Source organism: Gekko japonicus, unplaced genomic scaffold (genome assembly GCF_001447785.1).
Source record: "Gekko japonicus isolate JY-2015 unplaced genomic scaffold, Gekko_japonicus_V1.1 scaffold1348, whole genome shotgun sequence".
Taxonomy (NCBI): Eukaryota; Metazoa; Chordata; class Lepidosauria; order Squamata; family Gekkonidae; genus Gekko; species Gekko japonicus.
The window spans coordinates 327235-343895 of NW_015163642.1; the positions used below are offsets into that span (position 1 = coordinate 327235).

General features: G+C 44.2%; 1 protein-coding gene across 1 annotated transcript in view; it reads left to right on the forward strand.

Moving 5' to 3' along the window:
- Window positions 1-16661, forward strand: part of TFEB (transcription factor EB) — an 84144-nt gene that overhangs the window by 1025 nt on the left and 66458 nt on the right. The window lies entirely within an intron of this gene.

Consider the following 16661-nt stretch of genomic DNA (forward strand, 5'->3'; position numbering starts at 1 on the left):
TTTAGTCTTGTTTATGAAACCGTCGTCGTCCTCACGTTTAGAACACGAGCCAGAGAATCCAAAAGAGTGGTACTCGCCTGCCGCAGGACGGAAGTTCCTGGTGACAAGCGTGCAAAGGATCCTCATTAGCTTTAATTAGTTGTTGTTATTGTTGTCGTTGATTGGAGTCTCGGGGCGCTCCCACGTGCGTGCCATTAAAAGTGGGCGGAAAGAAATGCCGGTCGCGTTACCCAACCGGCCCGCGGCGCTGTTTTGTAGTCGGGGTTGAAATTCAGCACCCAGAGTGCAAGGGCGGTGACGTCACACGTCAGTCTTGGAGGCCGGCTGCTAGTTCGGAGTTGAGGATGGACTGAACGCCTCTGCCTTTAAAGAAGAAAAGTGGAGTGTCCCCCCCCCCCCCCCTCCGCCCTGCTCTTGTGTCGTGAAGAGCAGCCTGGCACGAAGACGTTTAAGCCAATAAAGCTTTGCTTGTCATAGACAAAGTGGTTGTAAAAGCATCACTGGCAGGTTTCATTTTTGTTTCATTCAGGCAGACACATAGGTGTAGGAGCAGAGTCGGTGAAGAAGTTGGCAACCCTAAGAAAAGAATCTGAGCAGCTGCAACTTTTCTCACGTCTGCAATACTGTGATGAAACAAGTTGCATCTCCTGAGATTCTGCATAACTAATATGGGCTTACACAACATAAACACTTCTGCTATCAACCAGAGATGTTATAATTAGTATTCAGCAGACAGGTCTTAGTTTTAGGCATTCCAGCTTTATATTAGCCTTGGTGGTAAAGGTTCCCTTGCTCGAAAGCCAGTCGAATCCGACTCTAGGGATGCGGTGCTCATCTCCGTTTCCAAGCCAAAGAGCCAGCGCTGTCCGAAGACGTTTCCGTGGTCATGTAGCCGGCATGACTAAACACCAAGGCGCACGGAACGAAGTGGTACCTATTTATCTACTTGTCTGCAGCAGCATGGAAGCAACTGCCCAGTGCTGCACTGCTGGCTCTCCAGTCCTCTCATATGGGTTTTCCTTTGCACCCGCCTCCCAGCCCATGGGGCATTGCAGTGAAGATACACCAACTCGGAGCTTACCAGCTGCTGTCCATTATACAGTGTATATCTCTGGTACATGGCATTAGGTTTTATGGTGCACATGGCCCAGCCTGACAGAGTGACATGTCGGATCCGGCCCTTGTAACAAATGAGTTTGATACCTCTGGTGTAGTGCTTAGTGTTGGGCTAGGATCGTGGAGACACAGGTTTGAACCCCCAGTTTATCAGGGAAGCGAACTGGGTGGCCTAGGGCCAGTCACTATCACCCTAACCTCGATGATTGTTGTGAGAATAAAGAGGAGGTGGAGAGAGGATACAAGTTGATTTAGATTCCAGTTGGGTAGTAAAGTGAGGTATAACTATATAAATTTAAAAATACAGTTGCCATATCACTATTAAAGGAAGCATTGCCAGGATCAAGACTTAAGAGTTACAAAGAAACTCAAACCTTGAATAGGGAGAAGGTGCAGGTGTGTGTGTGTCAGTGAGTGTGTATAAGTGAGATTGTACCTTATTGTTTGTTAAAACACAGAACATTATTTAATATAGTTTCTCAGTTGTCACAATAGCTAGTGAGTCTGCAGCTGCTGGCTGTCCTGTTCTACAACAGAATTTTACATCTTTGTTATTGAATCATATTACCTGTCAAATTCTTACAATGGGAAAACAGCGTGTACAGCAATGAGTCAAGAGAGATTTTCACGGATAGTTGAGGCTGCTTTTTTCCCTGGCTCTGTGCCTTTAACAGCAGCCCAGCAGGCAGAACTTAAGGTGATGAAATTTTCCTGTGATGGATATGATGAAGGGAAAGCGCTACCTGTTTAGTTTCTGCTTCCTTAGGATGCTGTTGAAGGCACAGAAGGGAAGGCTAGTGCAGAGATGGAATTCCTAATCTTAAAGCCCGTTTACTGAATAAACCATAGCAGCTCAGGTGATGGCAGAAGTGTTTGTGTTGTGTAATCCTCGACATTCTGCAGACAACTACCTTGTTTCCCCCTTAATTGTTTGAAGTGATTTTAAGGACTTTTTTTTAAAAAGTTGCTTTATCATTTTGGGTCCTGGTAATTTTCTTCATGGTTCAAGATAGAAAATGGAACAGATGGCAGATGTGTGGACATTCCTCTTCACGCTGTTAATTTCCTGTATGATATTTGTTTGGCTTCGTGCATGGCTGCCCTCCATCTCCAGCAAAGGGGGGGGGGCTCTGAGTGGGGCTGTGCAGGTCCCTGCCTGCTTTTTCTCGGTCTTCTCTCTGTTTACAGTTGCTAGATATACTATTACGGGTGACTGGCAAGCAGATCTTGTAAATAATGGGAGCAGTCTGTCCTTTCTCTGTAGCCTTTCTTCCTTAGATATGAATTCAAGCAGAGCTTTCTCCTTGAATTAGAAGTTACATTAACTTGGATCTGTGCTATAAACTAGAAGTATCTAAGTGCAAGTTTAGGGATTGTTAGGTCTGGATGTTGATATCTGGGGCCTTTTAAATTTCATATTTACTTACTTCATTTGTACCATGTCTTTGTCTCCAATGGAACCCAAAGCAAGCTTACATTGTTTCCTGTTCTCCATTTTATAGTCACAGCAACCCTGTGAGTTATGCTAGGCTGAAGGTGTGTGTGACTGGCCTAAGGTCATCCAGCAAGCTTCTGTGGAGGAGTGGGGATGTGATTCGAACCTGAGTCTCCCGGATCCTAGTTTGGCACTCTAACCACTACGCCTCAATGGCTCTGTTATATTTCAAATATATATTATAAAAATAATATCTTATACATGTGTGGGGTTTTTGGTGTAGAGTCTGAGAAAGCTTCAAAGGACATATGAGTCGTCTTGCTGGATCAGATAAAGGTCCATGTTCTATTTCAGTGATGGTGAACCTTTTAGAGACCAACTGCCACCCAAACCCCACTTATTTATCGCGAAGTGCCAACACGGCAATTTAACCTGAATATGGAGGTTTTACTTTAGAAAAAACAACTCATACATTAACTTAAGATGATCCAAACAAAGTAAGGAAAGCAATCCCAAATGCTTTCATTTACTTAAAATTATTTGGCGGAGAATTCGACACTTTAATGATGGTCTGGGCCTGGCTGGGGCGATGGCACACATGCCCACAGAGAGGGCTCTGAGTGCCACCTCTGGCACCTGTGCCATAGGTTCGCCACCACTGTTCTAGTTCATCCAGTGTATTGTTTCCCACAATGGCCAGCCAAATGTTTCCAGGAAGCCTGCAAGCATGAAGGCAGCAGCCCTCTCCTGTTGTTGCCCTCAGAACTGATATTCATAGATATACTCCTCCTGACTATAGAGGTTCTGTTTAGTAATTCTACTTTAAAGCCCTTTTAAAGGTCTCCTAAGCTGGTAGGCATCACCACGTCTTGTGGCAGTGAGTTCCATACACTGATGATGTGTGTTGTGTGAAGAAATTCTGGTGTCTTCTCTGAATCAGTTGCCCATGAGTTTCAATTCTACATTTTTAAGAATTGTGCAGATGTGAAGTGCCATCAGGTGTGGCTTTCTGTGGAATTGGGCTGCAGTGGCCAAAGAAGCTGCACCTGATTTTTCAGATGGCCTGATCATCCTATTCTTTCACCTTCACAATGACCAGAAAGAGTCCCATAATAAGGTGGTTTTCACCAAATGTACAAAACCCTTGTGCCTTTGGAGCAATCAGGAAGTGCAGTGCGTACAGGAAGGTTGTTCTATGAACTTTTAAGCAGTGACCCTTCCTCAAGTGAAAGCCAGCAGAAATAGCATGAGATACTCCTGGTGTGAACACTTCTTTAGGGAGTTTTCATAAATGCTTTTAAAATAAGGCTCTGAATTTTGTGCATCCTTAAAGAGAACGTAAGGCGTTTAAAAATGTTACAGGCAATGTTCTCATGTATGTACACACAGTGCACAAGTGGTTCAAAAGCACCGTTAAAGTCATATGACATCATGTCATAATGATACAGGAGCCCCATCAGTGACTGGGCCTGCCAGTGCTAGAAATCTAGATTCGTCTTGAGCCCATAAAAGCCATGAAAGCAGCTGTGCAAACACATCTTATTGAGGTGTCTGTCCATTCTCTCTTGTTGGCAGGAGGGAAGGAAAAAACATGTATGTGAGGTGACTAATTAGCAGAAAACATGTGACTTAGGTAACCATTCATTCCAAGCTACTACAAGTGTGTGTGTGGGGGGGGGAGAGGAAGAGACTCTAGATGCTGAGTCATTCAGTTACGTGTGATTGTTAGAGGCTCATTTGATGTTGTAAAATACAAATTTTCAATATCCAGGGTATGGTTTTCAATTCAATACTTTTTAAAGTTTGAGAAATTGAACATTTTTTTCTAGGTCTGATCAATGCATTGCAAATATATCAAAATAATGCCCTTTATTCCAGAAGATCAGTTCCATAAAAGACAGCGGGGACTGTTTTGTTTCAGAATTTCCCAGCCCCATGGTGGAATATGAAACAGACAGCATAGTTTCATAGTATCTGCAGATTTGATAGGCAGTCCTAGTATGTGCAGATACTTAACTGCTGTGCTGTATCAGGGATGCTTTCCAACTGATGTTGGACCAACCAGTGCCAGGAATTGTCCTTATCAGCAGGAAGTGGCAGGAGGGTGTGAATCCAAGGTTATTTTCCCTTTCCACGTGTCTTTTTTTCAGTCTGTAGCAGTATGCAGCATGTGCAATGTCCTGTTTGAAACTGGGCCTTGCCTTCCATCCCTAGGATTTATGGAGCAAATTTATGTTGCTCTTTAGAAAGGATACACAGAGAAATCCTCTCGAGATGTATTCCGAAGGCTAAAGAGCAAAGACGTGAATGTTCATGTGTGAGCTGTACCTCTGGCTGCATTACTAAAAAAAATGTGTTGATGACAGTAAGCTGTATTAGCAAAAGATATTAAATACATCAGGGTGCACAAGACAATGGGGACCTCAACAAAAAGGGTGCATCCTCAGAAGAAGAAAAAAGCAAAAACTCTTTTATCTGGTCTTCCCTACAGTGATGGGAAGCCTGATGGTCTTTTATCATTATGGTGGTGGTGGAAAGGGCCATCAAATTGCAACCAACTGATGACAGCCCCATAGGGTTTTCAAGGCTAGAGTCGTTCAGACATGGTTTGCCATTGCCTGCCTCTGTGTAGCGACCCTGGACTTCCTTGGTGGTCCCCATCCAAATATTTATCATAATGGCTGTGCCTAATTGGAACTGAAATTTCAGAAATTACCTTTGTGTAGCTCTGCCCCCTGGCCTGAAATAATGGAGAGCTATTATTATTCAGGGGCCGTAGTGGCTTAGTGCCAACCTAACCGTTCGAAAGCAAGAAATTGCAAGTAAATAGGTACTGCTTCGGTGGGAAGGTAACAGCATTCTGTTCTCCTCGGCGTCTAGTCATACCAGCCACATGACCACAGAAACGTCTTCAGACAGTGCTGGCTCTTTGGCTTGGAAATGGATATGAGCACCGCATCCCTAGAAGTCAGATTTGACTGGCTTTTGAGCAAGGGAAACCTTTACCTTTACCTTATTATTATTCAATTGGCAGATGGGTAACTTTTTTTGATACCTGGCCTAGGGTGATGACAGTCTGCCTCACAGAATACTTCTTTGTAGCAATAATTTGGAATTCTGGAATATCATGAAATGCTGTCTTAAGGAATGCATATGGGTTCCTTGTGACAAATATATAACAAATGAGGCTGAGTGTGTGACACACGCATTTGATCATTTGGAAAGGTTGTTAGCATACTTTTATGGGTAAACATAGTTGTTTTAAAAACTGGACATGAGAGCAGAGGGATGCAACCCTTTCACCTACTGTGTATAGAGAAATATGTGAAATTATTGCAGTGATTCAGACATGAAGCCCTTCTGGAGTCTGCTGTCACGGCAGTGGCCTCTGTGGAACTGCAGTTGTGCGAACCATGTGAATCTTCAATAACCGATGTTGTGCAGGTTTTGGTGCAGCCCTTCCTGGCCTTTGTTCATTGCTTTAATGGCATTAGCTGAGTTTTCCAGAGTTGCCTAGCAGCTAAGGCTGTGTGGAGTATGTTTGGCAAGGAGCCTATTAGGTAAACTGCTGACTGAGACATGAATGTTATGTTTTGAAGTAAGTGACTCTAAGCCCTGTTGTAAGATGCTGCAACGGTAGCACAAGACACACAGACGGTGGCAAGACAAGCTTTCTCTCAGGTGAGGCTTTTTGATTGTTTATGAATGCAGTTGTAGAGGCACCATTGGTACATGTCGCTGTTGACAAAATGGGTGTGTGTGGACCTCCCAATTATGATAGCAGAGTCATTATGAATCGGAGTGCCCATGCTAGGAGCTCCATCTGAGGTCCGCCTCAGATGAGCCACTAAAATGCTTGATTATGCAATCAAGGTGTGGAGGTTATCACAGGAATTTTATCCTGAGATGACAAAACTCTGTTTACCTGTAGAAGGAAGTTCAGGGTGTGTTAGGCACACCTCCTGGCTGATGCTGTTGGATCCTAACAGGCCAGTGAGGGCCTCTTCACCGGTTTAAAAAGGCAGTGACAAGCATATCTGTCTTTCTGCTTTCCACTGCTGCTTGTAATTTGCTACAAGGGAACTTGCACATCTCCCCTGTGAGGAAATCCGTTTGCTCCAGATGCAGTTGGGAGTATATTCATCTCCCCAGTGGGGAGTGATAGTTTGACTTCATGATGAAAGAGATGTGAGCAAAATACCTTTGATGACTAAGGTGCTAATTGTAGGTGTATATAAATGGCCTCCCAACTATTAAATGAAAAGCAGGTATGAGGAATCAAATCAGTTATTTGATCACAGTGAGTGACACAGTTATAGTTGAGTCCACAGCACCTTGGAGACCAACAAGAATTTCAGGGCGTAAGCGTTCGGTCAGACACAGAAGGGGGCTTTGACTCTCGAAAGCTTACATCCTGGATCTCTTGTTGGTCTAAGGTCCTATTGGACTCAAAGGTAACTGTTCTACTGCAGAGCAACACAGGTACCCTCTGAAACGATCAACAGTGAGTGATGCTTAACCCTTTCATTGTATATTATTTTGCTAAACCTGGAAAAGGTTTTCAGGTAGGCAGTTTTTATTGGACAATGGTCCATGGAGAAAGGGCTAAGCATTGCCCCCTCAGTCGGAATAAAGAGACAGAAATCAGTGTGGATTTAACAAGGGCCACTTTATTAATTAATTAATAACAACAACTACTGGCGAGGGGTTGCCAGAAATGTACTGAGGAATATGACAGGTGTCAATCTCCTGACAGCCTTCATTTCCTTCTGGGCGATGCACCTGCCCTGATCTCAAGCCATCGAAGGTAGCTTTCGACCAGCAGCATGGCATGTTCAAGAGAACCCCTGACCCGCCACCCCAGAAGCCACAAAGGCCCACTAAGGTAGGCCGGGCCAGATTGTTCCACCAAGGAAGATCACCCCTTCCCGCTGGTGCAGCCGCCAACCTTGGGCCACCAGTGAGGATGTAGGCACGGCCGCCAGGCCACCGGCGCCGCACCCGGCCTTGCGCCACTGCGCGGTCCCGGGAGCGGGCCGCCAGTGCAGCTGCCCACCTCGGGCCGCCAGCGCAGCCGCAATGTTCTTGCAGCTGGTGCGACCGCCCGCATCGGTCCATCGGCGTGGCTCCCGGGCCGGGCGGCCGGTGCGGCTGCCAACCTCAGGTTGATAGTGTGGAAGGAGGTGTGGCTGCCAGGCCGCCGGCACTGCACCCAGCTTTGCGCTTCTGCGTGGCCCCGGGACCGGGCCACCGGTGCAGCTGCCAACCTTGGGCAAACAGTGAGGATGTAGGCGCGGCCGCTAGGCCGCCGGCGCTGCACCCGGCCTCACGCCGCTGCGCGGTCCTGGGAGCGAGCTGCCGGTGCAGCCAGCAACCTTGGGCCGCCAGCGTGGCCTTAATGTTTGTATAGTCGGTGCGGCCGCCGGCGCTGCTGCGCGGCCCCAGGACTGGGCCACCAGCACGGCTGTTCAAAGGAGATACAGCCCGATGTGCTCTCTTCCCCGAGCACGCCAAAGGACTGTGAGGTAGGGGGCAGGAGCCAGGCCTAAATAGGCTGGCTCCGCCCCCTATCGGTGTCTTCTTCTTTCTGCCTCTCGAGGAGGCAAATCAGCCCTCCCCCGCCAGCACAAGCTTGGTGGGGGTTGGGGCTCGCATTCTCCCTCTGCCACTCCCCAATTAAATTTGCTGCTTACTGTGGTGTTTGCTTTTTATTACCCCCAAACAAGCTGTCAGTCTGGATTGCATAGCGCTACCCTGTTGAGGCCTCCTGCCTCCCCAAACTCTCCCCTCCTGAGGTTTCACCCCCAAATCACGAGGAATTTCTCAATCTGGAGTTGACAGCCCTAGCCATGTGATAATCTAGTTTGGCCTTCAGCTTTCCAGTGGTTAATTTTTATTTTGTTACATTTTCAAGATGTGCAGTGTTTTACAGCATCCCTGTGAGGCAGGCTGATTAGAGAGACTGACCCATTGATACTCATAGCTGAGTAGGCATTTGAACATGGGTTTTCCACATCCAGTCCCGCACTAGATTTATGTAGTGTAGTGGCTCCCAAAATGATGAGCATACATATCTCTTCTCCTATGACTATAAAGTGCAGAATAAAGCAATAACTTGTGACATTCTGCTCTACAAATAAGATTCCCAAGGCGCTAGACAACTATTTTCCCCCTTATTTTCAATACAAAATTTCTGCCTCCCCTTTCAGACTTATAAACAAATGCAAGGGGTGGGTGTTTCAGTACAACTGACTGTGTTGACTGCCCCAAACTTACCTGATTCCTTACCATCTGCTGGAGGCACAGCAGCCTCTCCAACTTACCTGATTTTTTTTTGGGGGGGGGTTGCAAACATTCAGTAGCAGCCACTTTAACCAGTATCACTTAGTTACTTGATTTTTGTTCTGTTCTTCGTTCAAGGCGCTCACAGTACAAGATATAGATCATTTTCAAAATTCAGGCCTGATGGAAGAAGGCAAGGATCAGAACAGTAAATCATTGGTGACATACTTTTTTATCTTAAGATACTGTCCAAAACATTTACAGTACCATCATAAGTAAGGTTACACCCTTCTATGTCCATTGAAGGGTGTAACTCTGCTTAGGATGACACCTAGTTAAGGCATTTGCCTGATGTTGTGTATAGCAGCACATCATTTGACAGAGCTTGGCACAGCAACACAAGCTTCCTCTGTATCAGTGCAATCAACTGCACCATACTTTCTTCTTGGGTGAACATACTGGGGATTTCTAGTCTTGTAAGACTCCTCAACCCAGAAAGTGCAAGAGAGTTGTTTGGCTGGCGGTAATTTCCTGAGCATGAGTCATTGAGTTTTGGTGCCCACTTCTAGATAAGATCCCAGTGTGCTTTATTTTTGTCTTGGGAAATTCAAGGGGAACTTCTCAACTTCACGCTACTTTGTAGCGTCCTTAAAGGTTTTTTTTTTTTTAAATGGCTGAGAGACAAAAATACATTCATGTAAGGGGGCAAGTCAGCTGAGCTCTCACTACTGGGGTGGGGGGAAATTTAGGCAGGCAGCATTATTATACATAGAAGAAGACTGATCTTCACCTGCTAACCCCCCATTTCATTCCTAGTACCTGTATAATCAGACTGTAATAATCCAAACACTTGAGATGCTGCCACAATTTACGGAAGATGTTAGCAGAACAATTCAGACCAGCTACAGGGCAAATGATATGTGCATACATGCTATAGACACACAAACGTATGAGATGATAGAACTTAAATGAAAAGTTATTCTTGACAAATGTGTATGATGATCAGCTAGACCTTGAAAGTAGAATTCCACAGAACAAAAACAAGGGAAAACCTTCCTATTTCCCATTGCCACAGTCACAACTATCTCTGATTGGCAAGAGAGGGTGGAAACTTGGGAACCTCAGAATAGTTTGTTCCATTCTTTATTTCATTTATACTTCACCTCTCTCCCCAGTGGCGATACAAAGTGGCTTATACTGTTCGGTCCTGCATTTTGTCCTCACAACAACTCTGTGAGGTAGATTAGGCTGAGAGTTTGCCCAAAGCCACCCAGGAAACTTCTAAGGCAGAGTGGGAATCTGAACCTGGATTGTCTAGATCCTAGTTTGACACTCTAACCGCTACACCACACTGGCTCTTCTTTGAAGCTTGGCTCTGGGATCTTGGATAACCTAGGTCCTTTCCACACTGGGATCTCATCCCTGGTTTTATCAGAGTTCAACTTGTGACATTTATCCCTGGTTATAACAGCATCCATTTATCCCGGGACAAATGTGGGGTGAAACCAGGGTGACCTGAATGTAATGTGGAAACAAAAAATATCCCGAGATAATTACAAGGGTGAACTCGAGTGTAGTGTAGAATGTAAGTTTGGGGACAGGGTTAAACCAGGATTTAAGGTGTAGTGTGGAATCACCCCTAGTATGGTGGGAGGATCTTGCACTACCTGCCATAACGCATATGCACCTGCTTGTTGGGAAGTTTCCTAACAGGATATAAGGATATTTATTTATTTTATTTATATCCTGCCTTTCTCCTCCATGGGTACCCAAAGCTCCTAACATCCTGTTCTTCTCCTTAAATTTATATTTATTACAACCCTGTGAGATGGGTTATGTTGAGAGTGGGTGACTGGCCCAAGGTCACTCAGCAAGCTTCCATGGTGGAGCAGGGATTTGAATCTTGGTCTCCCGGGTCCTAGTCTGATCCTCTAACCTGGATACAGGGATCGTATCAGGTCTGTGCACAGGCTACCCATTTGTTTCTGGGCACAAATCAGAGTGATAGTTCTTACCTTGTAAGGAACTAAATGTTTTGAGGCTGGGGTGCTTGTCACACTGTCTGGCCTACCAGTTAAGGTCCTCTTCCCAATTCCTGCTCTCTTTGCCCCTATCTTCAAAGGTGAAGTGAGTGGTGAGTGCATGGTGAGTGCAGACAGGGCTTCTTCAGCAGTGGCATATTGCCTTGAGATTCTCCTGATGCCTCCTTTAGGCCCCAGGCCAAAATATTTCTCTTTATACAGGCTTTTAATTGAAGGATTTCAGCTCTTTCTGTGGCTTGCTTCTATCTTAATTGCTATTTTATGAACAACCATTTGAGGCTACTTCTGTAATACTGATAGGTTTGATTTTTTTAATGGTTTTATTGTATTTGCTTTGTGAGTTGCTTCAAACAGGTCTTTAGGGAAGGCGGCATGTGAATTTTTTAAATAAATGGATTCACACCATTTATTCTTAATTGATTCACAGGTGGAACCATGTGGGGACTTCGAAAGGGCTCAGCATTCCCAAGTCTCAGCATTCAGCTAGTGTGGAGTTTCAGGCTGGGGTGCCATCAGTACAATGATGACACCCAGATATATCGGTTAATATATACCGCCCCACATAATTTGGCCACGGGTTTGGAGGCTGTAGTGGGATGGCTAAAAAAAGTCAGCTGCGACTGAATCCAACAAAGATGGAGGTTCTGTGGCTGGAGGGTTTTTTTCCCAGTGTTGGGGCACAAACTTTCCAAGCTTTAAGGAGTGCCACTGGCACAAACCACCAGGATTGTTGTCGTGGTCCTGGATACCTCCTTATCTATGGAGGATCAGCTCACAAATGTTGCCAGGTTGGCATTTTTCCAACTACGCCAAACATGGCAACTGGCCCCTTTCTTGTCATGTTTGATGGACCCCTGCTCCTTCTTTTCTGCGAGGCAGGTTTTCCCACCAAAACACTGTTCACCACTCTGACTGAGCAGCCTCTTAATAGCATGTTTGAATTATAAACTTATAACTTTCTTTGTGTCGCACCCAGTGTAAAAGAAATTAATTGGCTTTTTCTCAGGCCAGAGTTTTTCATTGTAACTCAGCAGGGGCCCTCTTATAAAACCCCTTTGGAAATGGTACTTGACACAAAGTAAAAGAAACAAAAAAGTTGATTTTATTGAACAGGCACACTTGTAACAGGAATAGGGCAGGGGATGATGAGTTCTTTAGACTGTAGTTCTTTATACGAAAATTAGAATATCTTGAGCAGGCAGCAGAGTATACTTGAAGCTTGAATTCTAAGAGACTTCGTTCTTTACTGTGAGAGATTTGTTTGTCTTGGAGATTTCTTACAGCAACAAAGTTTCATAACAATATCTCAGTTTTCTGGAAGGTAGAACTTTCTTCCTGTATATCAATATTTCCCTTTTGGAATTATAACTTTCCTTTTCTGTACTCTTGAGGAGTCTAAGACTGTTTCCCTTTTCACTTCTCAAACTAGAGATCCCTTCTGAGTTGAACCCTCTGACTAACTGGGTAAGGAATATCCCCCTTTTCCTAGGAGTGATAACCCTTTTCTGGTTGGCTAGGCTGGCAGATTTCCACTAACTACCCAACCTCTTCTGGCAAACCTAAACCCCAGTTCTGGAGACATTGAATAAGAGAATTCAGCTAGTGCTGGTACTTAGATGTTAAGTTCCTTCTGAACTTTTTCAGAAAAGTTCAGAATAGGAGCAGTGCTCCCTCTTAGCTGAGTCAGTGTGAGCTAGCTCACAATTTTTTAGCTTCCAGCTCACAGATTTTTGTTTTAGCTCAGAAAGGATGGCTCCAGAGCAAACTAATTTAAGCAGTAGCCAAATCGCTCGCTCACAATTTTAATGTCAGTAGTTCACAAAGAGGATTTTTTTGCTCACAAGACTCCACAGCTTAGAGGGAGCATTGGTTAGGAGTTGTGTCCTTTCACTTCCCAAGTGACTTGTCTGTTTCCCTCAGACGGACCGACACACAGTCCTCCTGACTGGCAACTGCCAAGTCAAAATCCCAGACAATGACTGACTGACTCTCTGACAAGACCCACAAGATTTTATAAAACTCTCCTCAGCTGATGCTGACTAATCAGAGGGGGGGGGGTGCAAGCAGGCAGCAACCTGTCACTCAAATTGATTTTCAGTGAGGCATTAACCCCTAATCTGCCAGCTCTCTGAGTTTGATGCACTAAGCATCTTGCTTTTGAAGGTCACTTTGTCACATCATGCCCTGAGTCCTGGCTACAGCAGTCCATGCAACGGTCACCTTCAGGCTAGATTGCTGTAACTCGCTCTACCCTTGAGACTGACCCGGAAACTCCAGCTGATCCAGAATGCGGTGGCGTAAGACCTGATGGGAATGTCATGGAGAGCACATATTCAACCTGTGTTGCACCAACTACACTGGTTCCCAGTGGAGTACTGAGTCAAGTTCAAGGTTTTGGTATTGATCTTTAAGGCCTTGAGTGGTCTGGGACCCATGTATCTTTGGGACCGCCTCCTCTGGTATGTTCCGTGAAGAGCATTACGCTCTGCTGAGAACAACTTACTGGGGATCCCTGGCCCTAAAGACATCTGGCTGTCCTCAACCAGAGCCAGGGCTCTCTCAACCCTGGACCCAACTTGGTGGAACTCTCTGCCAAATAATTTCAGGGCCCTGTGGGATTTAATGCAATTCTGCTGGGCCTGCAAGGCAGAGATGTTCTGCCAGGCTTTTGGTTGAGGGCAGCAACAGGTAATGTCATGGCTGGCACCCTCCTCTCTCCTACTTTCCTTTCTCTCTCGTCCTCCTCCTTATCGTGCTCACAAGGCGCCATAACAGTCTAGAATCAGTTGAAGATTGATTTAAATGCCATTTAAGAATGTAATGATGTATTTATTATATATTTTACCAATTGTTTACAATGTATTTTATTTTTTGTTGTTGTTCATTGCCCAGAGCTCTGTGAACTCAGGGATTGGGTGATCCATAAATCTAAATTATAAATAAATAAAGAAGTCTACTTTATCATTAGAAAAGAGCAAGAGTCCAGTAGCACCTTAAAGACTAACAAAATATGTGACAGAGTATGAGATTTCATGAGTCACTGCTCACCTCTTCAGATACCAGATATTTGAAGAGGTGAACAGTGACTCATGGACGCTCCTGCCCTGCCACATATTTTGTTAGTCTTTAAGGTGCTACTGGACTCTTGCTCTTTTCCACTGCTACAAGCAGACTACCACGATTACCCATCTTGATCTATCTACCTTATCAGCTCAGAAACATAAGGTTCATTCTATCCCCTGTCCCAAATCAACAGCATTTAAAGTTAGGAAGTAGCCCCTGAATTTTAGTGCAAGAAAGCATTAGCCTGTTTCTCGGAGAAGAGCGTTTCTGTTTAATGTTATTGTTACAGCATTGGATTCTGTAACAAATGCTTCAAACCTATTACATGGATGCCGTTTGAGAATTATAGTGAAGGTAGTTGATTTCTTGCTTTAAACAGCACAAAATGCTGTTTTTGGAGAAGCAAAACAGCAGCAAAGGTTAAAAAATAGGAGATGGTCAGACTTTCCTCCTGCCTTTCTTAAGCTGTAAGGAGATCAGGCTGCTTCTTCTCTTTCCTTGGTGTTATTTCTGCTCCTGAAGATCTTACTGCAGTTAATGAAACTGTTTATCACCTTGAAATATGTAAAAAATGTTTTGGTGAGAATTTTTTTTTCTGGTTTGGCTTCTGACTGACTTTTGTAATGTTGTGCTCAAGCCATGTGAGCAACAATCAGGTTTGCTTGGAGACTCTCCTGTGCTGTGCCTGGGCCTTGTTCGTTCTGTTTGTAATAGTGGAATAATAGGACGTTCTTTACTGTAAACATGACTGAACAGATTAAGGGATGCAACATCATATGGTAGTCAGGAGACTTTCAGTCTGCTTGTGTCTATGTGGTTACCTGCAACCTGATTTAGAGGGGATTTCCCCTCTCTGTGCAGTGGTTTCCCCTATAGACATTTGTCTGAATATTGAAGTATGACAGGACCATATGTACAAGACAGTTTTGTGCCACACCTAGTATAAAGGGGGAAATGATATACATAATGGAAAGGTCATGCTGCACATGGGCTGCATCACTCATAAGCCTGAAGCCTTTTCCTGAAATCATTCCCGTTTGTTTAATTTAAAGTTTGTAGCCAGCAACATGGGAAGGAAGGTCAACAGATACATTCTTCAGTGTAGTAGTTTCATCTCTCATAGTTCCCTCCAAGTTTTCATGACTTAACAGTGCAATCCTTTGCAAATTTACTCTGGTCCAAGCCCATTGATTTCAGTGGTCTGAGTGTGGAATACCTCTGCATAGGATTGCACTGTAAGTATACTGGTCCATATTACATTTTTGGGTGTACATCTTTATATTTTAGGAGTCCTTAAAATAAGTGTGAAAGTAATAAAGCAATATGATATTGCTCAGAGGTCAAGAGATACCTAGGCCACTTGCAACTTCTGAGGCCCTTGGCCATCATAGACATTAAAAATGACAATTTATATAATTTCATTTTGAGTATTTTAACTCTCTAATATTATAAAATCTGTCAGTTAACAAACTATTTATTAGATTTTTTTAGTCACTCACCCAAAGGGTCTCGTGGCGACTTACAGCATTAAAACTATATAAATAAGATTAAAACAACATAAAAATTACGAATATAAAATATTAACATTAAAATCTTAAACTATTAAAATATGTACCATACCACAAAACAGCCCAAATATGTGGATTACCCTCCAAAGATTGAAGGTCAAAGAAGAAGGGGACGGCAAAGGATGAGATGGTTAGACAGTGTTATCGAGGCAACGAACATGAAATTAAGCAAACTCCGGAGTGTGATGGAAGACAGGAGGGCCTGGCATGATGTGGTCCATGGGGTCGCAAAGAGTCGGACTCAGCTGTGTGACTGGACAACAACAACCCTCCAAAGTATAATCTAAACAATTTGGCCCTGCATGCCCTGAAGAAACTAAACAAGTCTGGCAGGCCACGGGTGTCATCCGAGAGTGCATTCCACTTGGTAGGGGCCGCAGTTGAGAAGGCCCTTCCCCCGGTAACAGCTAACTGAGCCATCCTGGGGCCGGGCACCTGCAAATTATGTCTTTTACAAAACGTATCTTCAATTTGCAGTTGTAAGCAGTGCGTGTGACATTTTGGCCTGATAGAGATGCACATAAAAACAAGTTGTGAAAATCAAATGCAAAAAATTAAGGAATGTTTAAGTCTGAGGCCCCCTTTGAACTTGAGACTCAGGCCAAATGGCCTTTCTGCTCCTCCCTCTGATTGGTCCTGGCTGTATGTTCTTGTTCACATTTGGCAGCAAACTTGAGTTTGTAATGTGTGGAAAAGCCTCTAGGAGTTCTCAAAAGCCAGGATACAATGACTGCTATTCTGAATTAGTGAAACATATAAATGACCCTGGGCGGGGGTTCGGTTTTGAATATAGGAACCTGTGGAACTGACAAGGCCTGTTTAAGAATTTACATATATCCTGTATGTTGCTTTACGGTAGCCCCTAACTGTGTAAACCCTAAGAGAGATTATTGAAAGGCATAGATTACAGTAAACAAAGTTTTAAATATCATGCAGCATTTAAATAGGTTAATTCTCTGTTTTATGGCATTTGAGTTCATTGGCCTGAATTCTCAGGAGTGGACCATAGACCTCATTGTGAAAGTTTTACTGAAAGCTACTTCAGAATGCAATCCTTTGCTATCTCCTACAGAAGGCAGTGGGTGTTGTTCTGATGTAACAAGGGCAGGATTTCATCAGCCGAACAGAAGTTCCATATAGGAATTTGTGATACAA